Below are 7,673 nucleotides of genomic sequence, written 5' to 3' on the forward strand. Positions count from 1 at the left end.
AACTGCCCTTCAGTTGTGCCACTTATGAGGCTAATTGGGCAGTGCTCTACTATGGTTTGAAGCCAACTTCCAAGTATATTGGTTCTGGGACCTCTTGGGAGGGGCTCCGGTGCAGGCCCAGGTCACCCACTTTCTGTGACTAGCCAGGGACTATCTGGTAAGAGCTACACAGCAATCTGTGGTTGTTCACTGCCCGTGCTGACCCTGGAGGTGCGTGGGAATGGGCACACTCCAAACCAAAGGCATCTGCCACTAGTACTGGGCCTGGTGTAGCTCCACAAAATGCCAGGACATCCCAAAACCTGCTGCCACCTTCCATATCCCTTAAGATTTAGCCACTGATAAAGCCTTGTGTAGTGTGCAAATTGGTTAAGGCAGGGTCTCAGGGAGTCACTAGAGTGGGAAGAGTTATGGTCACCAGTTTAATGTGAATTCTGGTTTAGTGCCAGTGCTGAGACTGGACTACTCAGCAAAAGTCTCAGAGTACACCAAGGCCAGACTCTGATGGTTTCCCAAGAAAAAGTGCAATGCCAGCTGGGCTGGCTGCTCTTAGAAAAAGTGCCTTCGGAGTTGGGGGCGTTGGGTGGGGTAGGGTCCCAGTGAGTCAGCTCACCAGACCAATCTGACTTAGATTTGGCCATAAGCATAGGGCCCTCATCCCGAAGCACCACAACTCAGTCTGTTTCTAACACTCCCCACCCCAAGTTACTGTCCCTCTGCTGGAGCCCAAGGTGAATGCCTGGGAGTGAGTCTATACACAGGCCGTTTAAGAGGATGCCTGTGTTTCCCGCCACCTCCCATCCCCCCTGGATGGTCAGAATCCCTGCAGTTTCTCACAGCCAGATGTTGTGGGGGCTCTTCTTCCCAGCACCAGTACTCTGGGCTGGGGAATGTGGGTCTGGGGTCCATTGCTCCTCTTGGGGGAACCTTCACACCGAGATGTACCTCCCTGTTCTGAACTAACACAGGGAGTTTTGGGGTAAGCCAGTTCCGCATCTCTGCCTGTCCTGCCAGTCTCAACGTGGCTTCTTCTTATAGCTTTAGTTATAAAACTTCTGTTCAGCCAGACTTCAGATGGTTCTTCAGGTTGATTGGTCTATCATTTAGTTGTAATTTTCATTTGTTCATGGAAGGAAACAGGCACAGTGTTTATCTATTCTGCCGTCTTGGATCTCCCCACCATCCCCATTTTATAGAGGAAGGAACTGAGACACAAAATGGTTGAATAACTTGCCCCAAATCACTCTGCTAGTGAGTTCCAGAGCCAAGATTTGAATGTAGACTGCCTGAATCCAGAGTTTATGATCTAAAACAGGAGAATTATGCTTGATGAAGTTAAACACTCATAATATGGGGCAGGTGGGGAGCAGAAGGGAAGCAACATATACTGAGCACGTCCTATGTGAAGGCGCTGAGCTTGGTACTGAGGCCACCAAGGGAATCAAGACCCAGTCCCTATAACCAAGGCGCTTTCAGGCTGAAGCCAAGACAGAATGACACATACAGCACTGGGCTCTTGCGCTGTCACTTCATGTGCTCTGAGTTTGAATCCTGGGTCCTCCACTTGCCAGATAGGTACCCTTGGGTAAAGGTCTTAGTTTGAGTCCCCCAAGAAACTGCATCTGAAACAAAGATTTAAATTTAAATAATTAGTTTGGAAGGTGAACCCAGGAAACATCAATAGTGAATTGTGAAAGTGTATTAGTTATCCATTGTCATAATAAATTACCCCAAAACTTAGCAGCATAAAAGAACAAATATTTACTACCTAATAGTTTCTAAAGGTCAGGAATCTGGAAGTGTTTTAGCTGGCAGTTCTGGCTCAGGGTATCTCAGGAGGTTTCAGTCAAGCTGTCAGCCGGGGCTGCAATCATTTGAAGGATTGACTGAGGCTGAAGGATACACTCCAAAGTGAATTCACTCAACTCTCATGGTTGTTGACAGCCCTTGATTCCCCACTGGCTACTGGCTGGGGGCTTCAATTCCTCACAACATGGGCCTCTCCATAGGACTGCTCATAACAAGGAGGCAGGCTCACCCCAGAGTGAGTGATGAGGGAGAGAGAGACAGAGAGACAGAGAGACAGAGAGACAGAGAGACAGAGAGAGAGAGAGAGAGATCACAGATGCCCCAGTGTCTTTTATACCCTATCAGAAGTGACATACCATCACTTTTGTCATATTTTATTGGCCACACAGACCAACCCTGACACAGTATGGGAGGGGCTACAAGGATGTGAATACCAGGAGGTGGGGCTCATGAAGCCTTCTTAGAGGCTGGCTGTGACAAAAAGTGAGACAGGGAAAGCAAAGGAAGCCAATAGAGGATGTGTTATGAAGCCAGGTTCCACTGTGGGCAACTAGAACTTAACCCGACAGGCACACTATGGGAGTCAGTGTAGAACATGCCTCAGAGTCATCCCAACCCAGGGCAGGAAGCTAAGGTATTTTTTCATCAAATCCTTACCCACCATTGGTTGACAGGTGTTTCCGTCGGCTTTAACTCCAGAATTTTCAGTTTGCCCTATGCACTATGCAAGTATAATGGCTGATATCTTGACATAATCTACTGTAGTGGTGATTTCCTCTCTTTTTCCCCAAAATTCCTGGTTCGCAATTGATGATGGTAACAATGTTTGCACGATAGAGTAACTGTGAAGTGGTTGTGCTTGGTACATAGTAAGTGTTTGATAAAGCATGTGATGTGGCTAAGGTAGTCATTCTGATGGATGGTTGCGAGGATGAAATGAAATAATGTCAACACCCCCCTAGTCAAATCCCCATTTCCTGACTCCCATTCCTGTGCTCTTTCCAGATCAGCACATCATTTCCCAAGCTCCAGACAATAGTACTCCAAATATCAGTGCTCTAATACTTAGAGGATCCCAGAGACAGACTGGGAATGGGTACAAGTTTTTTCAAATGTTGCTGCCAATCTCAGCATCCAAGAGCCCAGTGCGGTATCAGAACCTTGGACAGCGCCCAAAGGCACATTAAGCCCCGGGCTCACCTGATTTCATTCTCTTCTTGTTAGCAATGCCTTTATAGTAGTTAGATGTCTTGAGACCCATCTGTATGTCAGTAATGTGGTTTGTCTGAGGCTCCACAGCTAGAAAGGGGCAGAGCCAGGACTCAAAGCCTGGCTTGTATACCTCGAAACAGGTATAACTGTTTTGGAAAAGGTGCCTTAGCTCTTTGTACCTCAGTTTCCTCAACTGTAACAAGGGCACAAAGTAGGCTTCATGGGCATATGATGTGGTTTAATTCTCTTCTGTCACTGTCTCAAAATTCTCAGCTTTTTAATAAGGGAATCAGCGTTTTCATTTTGCACTGAACCCTGAAAATCACTTAGCCCCTCCTGTTTGGAATAATACTCATAGCACCTCTCTCTCCTGTAATGTTCTGTTCCCTGTTTCAGATCCATGCTCAAGCCTTCTCCACCTTGTCTTGTGGCCCAGGAACCTGGCACCTGGCGTGTGAGGACTACACCCTCAGGCTCCCTTGTCCTCTGATGAACGGTTGGGTTCAGCCAATAAGAGGGCGTGGCAGGAGATGAAAGGGCACAAGGAGGGTGGGTTCTCAGGTCCAAGGGCATGCTACCCATCCTCAGTGGGGTGTTTTTCCCCCTGGTTCCCTCCCTGCTGAGTCCCTGCATGTTGGCCACATTCCTATACCAAAGCCACAGCTCCTGTCAGGCAGCTCTCGGGAGACATCACAAGGCTAGGAGGGTAAAAAGACCACGGTGTGGCCAAGATGGCACCAGCACCACCGTCCAAGGGCACAAACCGAACGCCTCCATTGCCCAGAGCATTGCTAGGGAACCTCTAAGGGCAGGTCAACTCCTTTCACCCGGGCTGAAACTGCGTAGACCCCTGAACCATGGAGCTACCATAGCAGCTGGGGTGGGCTTGTCCCAGAGCTTTATCTGTCCTGTTTGCCACTGTATCCCTGGATCCTGACACATGGGGTGGGGGATCCATAAATGTGTGTTGAGTGAATGAATGAATGAATGAATGAATGAATAAACATTTCAGTCCATTAGTTAGTATAAGAGCCAGCTAAGCTCTTCCTGTATTGTAGACCCAATCTATTTCAGACGAAGTCTCCCTTCCATGTAGGGGCTGCGGGTGCTGTGGGAGAATCCCCTCCATTTTCCTCCTAGTGACCTTTCACTCAGCTCAATACACACTCCCCTAACCTGTGACCGTTCTTGTTGGAATGAAGAAATCCTCCACTACCTTGATTAGTTCTGCCATGCAGCCCAGGTTCTGACCGGAAACTCTATGGCAGGGCAGGTGCAATTTTAAAGGAAAACTTCAAGGGTTCTTTTAAGAAAACCACAGAGCCAACTCCTGGGATGATAAAGAAAAGATGGCAGATGGTCCTTACAAAGACCCTTCCCCCCAATTCTACCTGTCTCAGGTTGGTTTCCCCCAGAAACAGACCTTGGGACACGGATTTGAATGCAGGCAGCTTATTTAGAAGGTGACACGAGTAGGGGCGTGAGGAAAGGGGAGAGGGGAAGGAGGGAAGTAAATGGCTCATTACTGCATATGTTACTGCTGTGGGCATCAGGGCACAGAGCACACCCCAGGTGTCCCACGGGGGGCTGGAAGCTGGGTATCCATCCTCCAACTCCTGCCCCTCACTGGCCAAGGGCTTCCAGGAGCACATCCAGCCTGCCCTACGTGACCAAGAGAAAGCATTTAGGTGGAGAGGTGCAGGGCCTTGCCTTGGGAAGCACCCACACCACCTCCCCGGAAATGCAGCACCAGTCACCCAGCAACAGCACAGCCTCCTGTGATGCATATCCTGTTCACTACTGCTCCCAGGGGCTGGTGTCACCACCATCTGTGCAGCTGTGCCTCTTAGCTACTTGTATCCTTTGTCACAGTCTTCATATAGCCTTGTGAGGGTGTGAAAACTGTCATCTGTGTTTTATAGATGAGGAAACTGAGGCATAGAGGCTACGTAACTTTCCCAAGGTCTCACTCTAGTAAGTGTACAAAATAAATGCAACTTCCTGCACCAGTGCAGCTTAACTTCTTGGGGAAGACAGACAATAAACAAAATAAATAAGTAAAATACAGAGGGTTGTAAAAGGCATCAAATGCTATGGAGAACAATAAAGGTGGGCAGGGGTTTGGAAATACAAAATGAAATAAGGTAATCAGAGAAAAATTCCCTGAAATGACAGCAGTTGAGCCAGGACTTGCAGGAGGTGAGGGCGGGGGGAATCCATGTGAGGGAACGGAGCTGCAGGTAGAGAGAATGATAAATACAAACCCATAGGGCAAGTCTGCCAGAGTGTGGAGAACAGGAACGATCAGGCCAGTGTGGCTGAGATGCGGGGTGAGCTGCTCAGGGAATGGGAACACAGGGCCTCACACGCCTTTGCAGTGACTTCAGGTTCCATTTGGAGGGAGGTAGCTTCTGGTTTACGTTTAACAGGATCCCTCTGCGAGTGTGTGTGTGTGTGTGTCTGGCTACCAGGTTGAGAAGAGAATGAAGTACTCTGTGAGTAACTGAGTGAGTGAGTGTCCTTGTAGTTTTTCACAGAGTAGTCTTAACCACCTGCTTTGTGGAGAGACAGGAGACAAGAGAGGATAAGAAGTGGTGGAAACCCACACTTCATGCAGAGCCTGGAATGCGGGCCCAGCAGACAGGCAGCTGGGCCTGGCAGGAAGCTGATGGTCTGAGCTGTGTTCCCAGCTGTCCCGACATCCCTGTGTTCCTGTTTCCAGCATGACCTCAGGGAGCTAGTGTGATCACAGACATGAAAGTGAGCACCATGCAGAGAATATCATCAGAGGCCTGGTGACAGCCTTGTTCACTCAGAGTGTGCCTTCATGAGGCCCCAAGCCAGCCGCTCTCATCTCCCTCCAACCCCTGGGCTGCCTCCCCAAGGCAGCAGGCTGAGGCTGCAACACTCCAACACGAGAAACTGAAATAATATCACTCCAAAGCAGGCTCCCCTGCTATGAAGAGAAGAGGCCCACAGCTGCCTATGAAACATACCTCGGGGGGCATCAGACAAAAATGTGGCCAACAGATGCCTGGTTCCCCCCAACAGATCATTACTTCCTTTGAAGCAAGCATTGTTTGTTTTCTCTCTCTCTCTCTCTCTCTCTCTCTCTCTCTCTCTCTCTCTCTCTCTCTCTCTCTCTCTCTTCCCCCCACTCCCTCCCTCCCTTCCTCCCTTCCTCCCTTCCTCTGTCCCTCCCTCCCTCCGTTTCCTTCTCCCTTTCCCTTTCCCTCTCCCTCTTCCTCTCTGTCTTTGAATTGCAAACTGGAAAGGTAAGAGAAGAAGGAAGAAATGGAACTCAAAGGGGAGGAAAATGAAGGAAGGAAGAGAAAGGAGGAACAGAAAAAAAGACAGCCCTATGAAGCAGATCCTGTCAATATCCCCTTTTTGCAGATGTGGGAAATGAGGCTCAGAGAGGTTAAGTCACCTGCCCAAAGACAGAGTGGGGAAGTGACAGAGATGGGGTTCTGTGTTCTAATGCTGACCCTGCCTGCATACAGCATTCTGATGTGGGGCCTATTCTGTGCCTGGTTCCTTGGCCATGATGAGTAATGGAGACTGAGGGGGAAAGATGCCATGGGAAGGAGCTAGGACTGTTCCTGTCTTTAGCCCCCAGAGCTACTGTGAGTTTGACAGAGGAAGAGATCAAAAGAGGCTTCCTGGAGGAAGGAACATCAGAAGTGGGCCTTCAGGTAAAGAAGCCCAGACTGGCCCTGCCTGGGGCTTCCTTGGACATCTTCTCATTTCATCTTCAGAACAACCCAATGATAGAGCAATGATTATATACACTTTAGATGAGGAAACTGAGGCCTGGTCAGACAAATTCCTTTACCCAAGAAGCAAAGGAGTTGGGATTTAAATCCAGGTCTCTACCCCAAGATTACGCTTGCCCCTTCCTGCCGTGGGTTCCAGTCAGATATGTCCATGTGGAGAGGAATCCCCTGGATTCACCCAGTCCCACACTCAGCAGGTGGCTCTGAGGGCTACTGTGAAGATTCCACGAGTGGACCCTCATTAGGAGACGGACTCAGGGCACACAGCAGGCACTGATAAGGGCACGGTTGCTGCTGGGCCGCTCATTGTTATTTGGACTTGACCAGCTCCCCTTCTTGGATTCAAAGTAATTCCTGTCCCCACGGAAGAAAAGCAGAGAAGGTCACAGGGCCACCCGAGGCTCAAAGCCAAGTTGCTAAGCTCCTGATTCCCCAGGAAGTGTTCCTTGACCCTCAGGAACCTGCCTACTCAGCCTCAGTTGAGCTTGCACCCTTGACAACATAAAAGCCGCTTTCAATGAGCTAATTCAAATGCAGCTCCATCACAGAACCACACATCTATTCCGATGTCATCCTGTCCCCTCCCTGTTCCTCATCGGAGGTTGGATGTACCACATGTCAGACTAGCCTGGAGTGTGCTGGGGAAAGTATGTGGTCCAAGGGAGCGTGTGTGTGTGTGTGTGTGTGTGTTCCCAGGGGAGTGTGTGTGTGTGTGTGTGTGTGTGCCCTCATGTCAAGTGTGAGTGTGTATGAGTATGTGCATGAACCCAGTGGGAGTGGGAGTTATGTACAAGGAAAAGCACTCCCTCTTGTGTATTTCTCCTTTCCTCTCACATTGCTACCACACTCACACCTCTGACACCAGATGTGTGGAAA

Source organism: Rhinolophus hipposideros (assembly GCF_964194185.1).
Source record: "Rhinolophus hipposideros genome assembly, chromosome: 14".
Lineage (NCBI taxonomy): Eukaryota > Metazoa > Chordata > Mammalia > Chiroptera > Rhinolophidae > Rhinolophus > Rhinolophus hipposideros.